Here is an 8,397-nt window from a genome sequence, read left to right on the forward strand (position 1 = left end):
GTTGTACTCCTTGGACAACTGTCTCATCTAGTGGGACTTAACAGTCTGTTTTCTACTGTTACATCCATGTGTGAGCTTATTTTTCTTTCCTCTGTGGTCTGTGTTCATTGTCTCTCACAAAAAACAAACAAACAAAAAAACAAAACAAAAAAAACCCTGTTTCTTGAATTCTGGAAAATAACAGACATTACCTCTCTTAGGCCTTCTTCCTTATTCTTTATGATTTGTTTTCATTATTGCACACATGTTTCCCACAAATGCATAACTTTTATTCTAATATTTTCCATCACATTATCACTTTTTATCCTATGGAATTGTCTAGCATCTCTCTGCCCTTTACTTTCTAATGGCTTTGGTCATTCCAGGCTAGTATTTAACTTGCTGTTGAATTTCCCAATTTCATCTTTTATTTCTTGAATAATCTAAAGATAAGTGATTAAAAAAATAAGGCAACGTTTTTTCAGCCTTTCTCACTACTTTTATTTTCTTCTGCAAGAATTCCCCTGTCTTTAAGTTTTCATTCATCTCCCATGTAGTTTTCCATTCATCTCCTATTGAGTGAGTTTTTCATTCATCCCCTATGAATTTCATTCATCTCTCTCCCATGGAGTTTCTCTGGTGCTCCCTGTGAGGAGCACTTTATCATTACCTCATTCTACATGTCCCATTGTCTGCATTGATGGAAAGTCTTACTTTGGCAATCTAGTGGATGTTTTCCTCTCTCAGAAGTGACAACTCCATCCTCAATCCCAGTACTCACTTACTGCAGCCTGAGATCCAGCTTTGAGTGAGAATCTTTGTTCCTGGACTTCAGCAGACAAAGGGGAATGGTCTGATCTGTAAGGGCACAGTCCTAGCCCAGTAAATCACTCATATGCACTCATTTAAAGGCACAGCTCAACCATTTTATATAGTTTCCTCTCACTGACACCAAGAGGCTTCAGTCTCTGCCTAGAGCCTTCCTATGTCTTATTAATATTGAATTTTATTATTTATTTTAAAACAAAGGTATTACAGTCTATTTTATTTGATATAGGAGAGTTATGAAATGTGAATTCTTCCTCTACCATGAGGTCTCCTAATTTTATCAGGTAAGAAAACTAAATCCTAGAAAATATAATAGTTTGTGCAAGGCACAGCCCAATTAATACTAGTGTAAATATTACAAAGTAGTTTAATATTTATTTAAACATTTCTTTAGATTATTGACCCATGGATTCCCCCCCCCCCATTTCATTTTGCTTACCAATTATTCCAACTCTGGCAATGTGGATCTCTTGATATATCTTTGACATACCCATTTTATGTGGAGGGGTGTGTGTGTGTGTGTGTGTGTGTGTGTGTGTGTGTGTGTGTATGTATGTATTTAAACTCACCCTTCCTTCCTCCCTCCCTCCTTCTTTCCTCTCTCTTTCCCTTTCTCCCTCCCATCTTCCCTTCACTTCAGGCAATGTGAGAGGTTTTTTTTTTTTTTTTTGAACATTGTATAAGTTTCCTGTCCCAAACCTAAAATCATGAATTTGTCTGAAGACCCCAGATTTCTTTTCGTAAGTAGATTATTGAATAACAGGAAATGTTGAACATAACAAGACATTATTTTCCTTGTTCATCTTCACTCTTAAAATATTTGGTATCCAAAATGGACATGTGACCCCTTGAAAATAGTATAGTAGGAAAAGCAGCCAAGATAGCAACATATTCTTCCTTTGCCAGTTAAGACCACACAACTCTTTTAAATATAGGTTTACTATTGAACTATTACTTGAAAAATTCTTAAATACAAGATCAAATTAAATTGGTAATATACAAAATTTCTTTTTTTCTTCCCTATGTATATACTAAATTTAAAGAAATAGACTCCTCTTTAATCAGGGAGAAGGGGAATACCACAGCAACATTTAATAAGCTACTGCTGTTGGTTTAAACAAAGAACCTAAAATGTGTATTGTTGCAATGTATCTTTCATGTGTCCAGTTTTCAAATCTTTGCTTATTTAAAAGTCTCCACAGCAGAGTAGTTACTATAGATATAGTAAAAGCCCAAAGGAAAGCTTGTTGAACCTTTGAGAAAAATTGCATTTCCAAAGGTGGGGAATAGATATTGAGGTTTCATGACAGTTAATCTTTAGAATAAAGTCATACCTGACCACAAGGTCTTCAGAATAAAAATGCAAGATTTCAGGTAAATCAAGGGACCTATTATGTGATGTCCAAAGAAAGCAGTGAATGCAAGTGAGCCTTACCTTCTTCCATGTACTTACAGAAAATATGTACAAGTCAGTGTTAGGGGATAAACCTTTTTGAGATAATGACAATGAAGATGACATGAAGATGATGATTGAAAATGATATTCCAAGATTCTGAGTTTAAGTGCTTCAGTAACAAAGTAACTACAGTTGGCAACTTCATTCCAGTCCTCTCAAAGAGAAAGAAGCCAGCTTCCACTGGAAGGTTTTGGCCTTTTGAAGATGTATTATTATTTTTAATGTGTGTGTTTGTGTGTGTTGAATTTCTTTCATCTTTTTAACATTTTCTTTCACCACCTGAAACTCATGATCAAGTATGCTCATGTTCTGACATTCAAGATCTCCAATGGAGTTTTCCACCCTGGAAGGCCAGTTTATGAGGCCTCCTTATCATCTATCAATTTGAAGACAAAAAAAAAAGTCTTGTGAACGTATGATTTGTAAAAATTTAACCTCTCAGTAATGTGTAAATAGATGGGGGGGAGTAAGGGGGAAACAATGTGATGGGAAGGGAGGCCAAGTAGAACAAGAGTGATCACGGGATACATGGCCATCCAATGGCTCAGGCCAGAGAAATGAGATGGGTTGTCTGGCTACTTAATAAGAAGCAAATCCTCCAATGAGAACGGGCTCTGGTCCTCACATATCACTTGACCACTGAAGGAGAACAAGATGTTGATGAGATTAGTACTTCAAAAGCAAGTCTCCCAGAATGACAAACCCACTGTGAAATAAAGTAGCTGAAAAGGAAAGGAAAGACACAGGCAGCCAGGAGAGCAAATACTGGAACAATCACTTGTCTTCTAGGCTGGCTCTGTGTTCTGCCTTGAACACTCAAGGAAGACTGAAAGCTCATAGTAAAGCAGTCTCGGTAACAGCCTCAGCTACACAAAAACATCACTGTGAAGCTCAGGAGGTGTGAGGTGAGGCTTAGTCCATTCTCTGACTTCATCTTCTCTTGATAACATTTGGAAATTCATCTTTTCTGCTTGTTCATGGGGTGATTATTGACTTCTAAACTCCTTTATCTTTTCTCCTTCACCCACCAAAGTCAAAATGCACCACCATATGAATGTTGCATTTCTGTGTAGTACCATTTTTATTGAAACATTTGGGGATCTTAGTCACCAATAATATAAATTCTCTGCATGCCCTTTGAGAATGAGTCTTCATAGTATTATAGGATTAAGCAGCTGTTATTTCACATGGAATGACTTCTTAGTTTGTCTTCAAAACCCCTTTTATTCTCAATCTAACCCTAATTTATTGAGTTAAAATGGTCATTTAAAATGTAGCCTTGTACAAGGAGATGATCTAATTATTCAGACTTACTGAATCAATGTAATGAATTATGGAGCTCTCCCAGAGTATTTCACCTGAAAGAACAAGTGTGTCAAGTGCTATAGTATGAATTTTCCAGCAAGCCAGTGTAGATGCCAGAATATTGAGTGTTTAGTGCCATGATCTAAGAGTTATTTTTATATGGCTCAAAGAGCAAATGTTAATAATTCATATTCCTTTTCCTAGTGCTGGGAATATGTGTTATACTGGAGGCTTTTATGCACATAAAATATACTATGTGTGATAATGGTATATTTAGTATTCATTCAAATAATAAGCAGACTGTCATCTATTTGTGACTACTCCAGGAAAAAATAATTTAAAAAATCTAAAGAAAATCCTCAAAGAATTCAAATGAGTTTCTGGAATAAGGAAAAAAATATCAATTTTTCTTTCTGTGTGTGGTGGAGGGCCGGTATACCTGCAAGTATGTGCATGTACATAGGCAGACCAGAGGGCTGTGTCAGGTGTATTCCCCAGTTCTGGTTCACCTAATTGTTTTTGAGGCAGAATCTCTCAATGAAACAGGAGTTCACTTATTCAGCTAGACCAGCTGGCCAAGTGAACCCCAGGATCCTCCTTCTGACTCTCCCCTCTCTGATGCTGGAATACCATTGCATGCCTGTGCACCTGAATATGATATATATATATATATCATGACTGATGATCAAGCTCTGGTCCTCATGCTTGTGGTGTGGTAAGCTCTTTACAAACTGAACCATAGTCCTAGCCCCAAATAGCAAATTCTTGAGACTCCCGCTAGTCAAGCAAATGGACATAATTCAATCTCCAATCTGTATACTTGCCTGGAACTCTATTCCTACTGTGAAGAATAACTGCATTCTGTTAGGTGAACATAGTCTTGTATATGTGATTGCATATTCCATCTTCACTATGGTATGATTGTTAAGCTGCTGTACATGTTTTTCTGCGTACCATGAAACATCTGAATGATTCAGCTGACAGTTGGGGTTTGAGGGCTTTGAATGACATTTTAGGCTGCTGTGTTTAAATTAAGTATAACTTTAGTCCTAAAAGTAAGCAGAATGGGTATGTATTCTTATTATATCTTGTAAGTAACAATCCTAAGAGTCAGATAGGTACCATAAATTTATTGTAGCTAAGAAGCTTAATGTTAAGTTCCATTCACAATAAAGAAAGATAGTTTATAAATTGTTGTTTTATATTTAGGTTAAGTGAATCATGTCAAGGGAAGTTTTATTTGGACAAGGAAGCTATGATTTGATTTTACAGAGTTGAGTTCAGCTAATGTATTTTTATAAATCAAAACAGTTTCCAAATTTATACTCTGCTTGAGATTTAAATATCCAATTTCTAGGGAAGGTACCTACCCAAATGACTTTCTAAACATTAGGGTATGCTTTATGTCTCTATCTATACTAATTGATCATGAAAAGACATTATGAAACCAGGATAAAGTTAGTGAGTGGGAGTATCAGAGAAGACTCATGCGTTGGGTAACTGCCTTCTTAACCTTGCTCAAAAGCCTAAGCAGAAAATATAAGCATTTAGTTATAATCACAGCCATGATTTTGCTGTGAAATTAGGTCAGAGTATCCACTTGGTGCTGGGCAGGGAACATAATGGAAAGGGACTCCAAGCTAGAGTTCTGTCTTGGACCACCCTCCAGCAGCACCATCTGTCAGATAGCAAAGATGATGAGAGATTAGCATTACAACTCTCTGCTGATGGATGACACCCTCACCACCAGTGGGTCAAAGGTGACCAAGGCATGATTTTTACGAGTATAGGTGTACGAACTTTGAGCCAGTTAATACCAAGAGCAGGTTGCACTGTTCTTTTTATCAATTATCTGACAGAAGATCTTTAATGACTTCATGCTGTAAGTTGCAAAACATTTTATTAGAGTCAACTCTAAATTGTCTGGGGATGGAAGGAGCCGAAAGAACTGGACATCCACATTTGTTGAACAGAGCAATATAATGAAGACTGCTGGGGGTTAAACACAGAAGTAGGGAAAAGGTCATTGCTGTTATGGTGCGTATGAGCCCTTGATAAAAAAAAAAATAGACTGAGTAGGTGAAATTCAAAGACATACCATTCAAGGTTTCATGGTTTGCATTGAGTCTAAAATTCCATCAGTACAGAACCTATTCAGGGGGGTTGAAGTCTTTTCAGTCTTTCTCGTGTTAAGTATGTAATGATCCAGCCGAAGATGGAATGCTTCAAAGGGCACGGCCTTATAGAGAAGACACCTGGCTGGACCTGTTCTGGAATCTATTAGCTTTTATTCAGAAAATAGAGTGAGCACTTAAAACAAGTCAATCCTTGTTATTTCTACCAAGAAAGCTGCTACAGACACCTCCATTCAGTACAAGAGACAGTGTCTGGGGAAGTTCTGAGGCACAGGAGGGTAGGAAGAAGATTCACATGTCAGATCCCTAGCTTTACTAAGATCTCTGAGTTATGTAGGTTTGTCATTAGAGTAGGATTTGACAACATGATGTGGAGAGAACAGTGGGGGCCAGTCCTCCCATGGAGACACAGGACAAAAGTGTGTGGTTTCATCTGCACTTGTGACAGAGATGCCCTTACACTGGAATGGAGAAGATAATTCTCCTAGTAGACATGATGGATGAAGTCAAATTCTGAGCCTTGTCTCAAAATATTCTATGGACTCTGGGTAACTTGTGTCAGCCATTGGAGGGCATACTTTTCTGAAGAATGTAGTCCTAGAAATATATAGGAAGGGCAGATCCCATTTATTCATTTAAAATGTGAGTACATTTATTAAGTAAATGCTAACCAGGTCCCTTTAGGAAAATTAGTACATGCACATACATAACACACACACACACACACACACACACACACACACACACACACACACAAGAGCCCACGACAGATACCTGATTTAAAAAGGGGTTTTTGATCTACTCAGCTTATCCTTAATCTGTAATAATTTATGAATTATGTGTTTGCCTTTTCCAGTTTCAAGAATCTATGAACACATTTATAATTGGACATATAGTTTTTCCTAGGGGATATTTCTTACTCAGAATTTGAATCTTTCAAAGGAAGCTGAAATATTATATATTAAATGAAAAATAATATGAGCTGTTGGGATACTGGTTGGGAGTGCTGGGTGATGGTGTGATGAAAGGAACTGAGGACATCCAGAAAATATGATGATAGGTTATTAGATCAATAGTCCAAATCTGTGGGTATTTGGAAAACAGAAAAATGCTGTTCTTTGAAGCCACTGTGGATATAAGGGTCTTTATGTGACCCCTGAGAGTGTTCTGATCCGGTGATTCAATAATTGTCATCACATAGGAAACATATCATTCTCTAGGCTGTGGAATGCTTGGGGGAATGCACTTCAGTCCAAGTATGCATAGTAGATAATGCATTAACTTTATAGTCTATCTTGGGACCTGATTGGTAAATAACATATAATTAAGTATATTCTACCTACTAGTCTATGTCTGGAAACAATGAAAAGGCTTTACCGGCATTTCAGGCTTCATCAGGGAAGAAGTGAAACATGTCTGTCACTAAAGATGGATGCAACATTTTCTACAAACTTCTACAAAGTACTACAAACTTCTAGAAAAAAGAAATGGAGAGCTGTAGGAGATGTGAGGAAGGCAGAGTTAGTAGAGGGAGGAATAAAGAAAGAAGGCATGAGGGAGGAAGAGAGTGAGGGAAGATGAAACCAATGAAAAAATGAGAGAAGGTGAAAGAAAGGGCAGGTAAACATATTCTCTCTCTCTCTCTCTCTCTCTCTCTCTCTCTCTCTCTCTCTCTCTCTCTCTCTCTCTGTGTGTGTGTGTGTGTGTGTGTGTGTGTTTACTTGAAAGTCCAAGATGCAAATCAGCATCTAAATCTGACATTTTAGTCACAACATATGAACAGTTGCCACCAGCAACTTAAGAATCAGCTCTTGAACACTAAAAAGATTCTTTTCTAGGGAAAAATATGAGAGTTACAATAATATTTATGTATGTGAATTTCATAACAAGATATTTTTCTTATTCATTAACCACAAAATTCCCACAGGATTCTTGAGGAGTATAAGAGGAGGAAGGGAAGGAGGAGAAGTCCACTGACAGTAAGAAGAGAGGCAGAGCAACACAGACATTTGTGTGGACTCTTTGGAGTCAAACATTTCATGACAATCATTGTTAGGGAGGCTAGAAAGATTTCTTCTAGGGTGTAGTAAAACTATAGATGTCCAGGACATCTCTCCTAATATCAGTAGACATTTATAGAGCCCCTCATACTCTAAAGGGCATCTGCAATGGTGACACTATTTCCCACAAGAACAACGTAGGTTTACATTTTTGACTTCCCATTTTCAGCAGAGGGAACCATTGCTCAGGGAGTCTAAACACCTTACCTTATGATCACTCAGAGAGCAGCTATAAAACTCACAGCCTCTTGAGTCTAGATTTTTCATGCTCTTTCTCATCTTCATCTTCGTGGAGCTCCCTAAGTTAACTCCAAGGAAGATACGTAGCTACTCAGAGGAGACAATGCTATGACTTCCTAAATCTGTTCCTATAAAAAGCCAAAACAAAACAAACAAAAAACCTGTAGGCTTGACAGTCTGTGTGCAATAAAATAATTTTCAATTACTGTAATAAATTATATACTTCTTTTCCCAGCAAATGTAATTATTTTAAGTATTGCTGAGTCCTGTGATGATGAAGCCTTGAAGTTTAAGGAAATTTCCCATGTGTTGTTGAGTGTCAGGAAATCAGAAGAGACATTGTTCATGGGCAGCCAGTTCTAAGAACTGTGATGGGGTATGAGCAACACAAGTT

Source organism: Cricetulus griseus, chromosome 2, assembly GCF_003668045.3.
Source record: "Cricetulus griseus strain 17A/GY chromosome 2, alternate assembly CriGri-PICRH-1.0, whole genome shotgun sequence".
Lineage (NCBI taxonomy): Eukaryota > Metazoa > Chordata > Mammalia > Rodentia > Cricetidae > Cricetulus > Cricetulus griseus.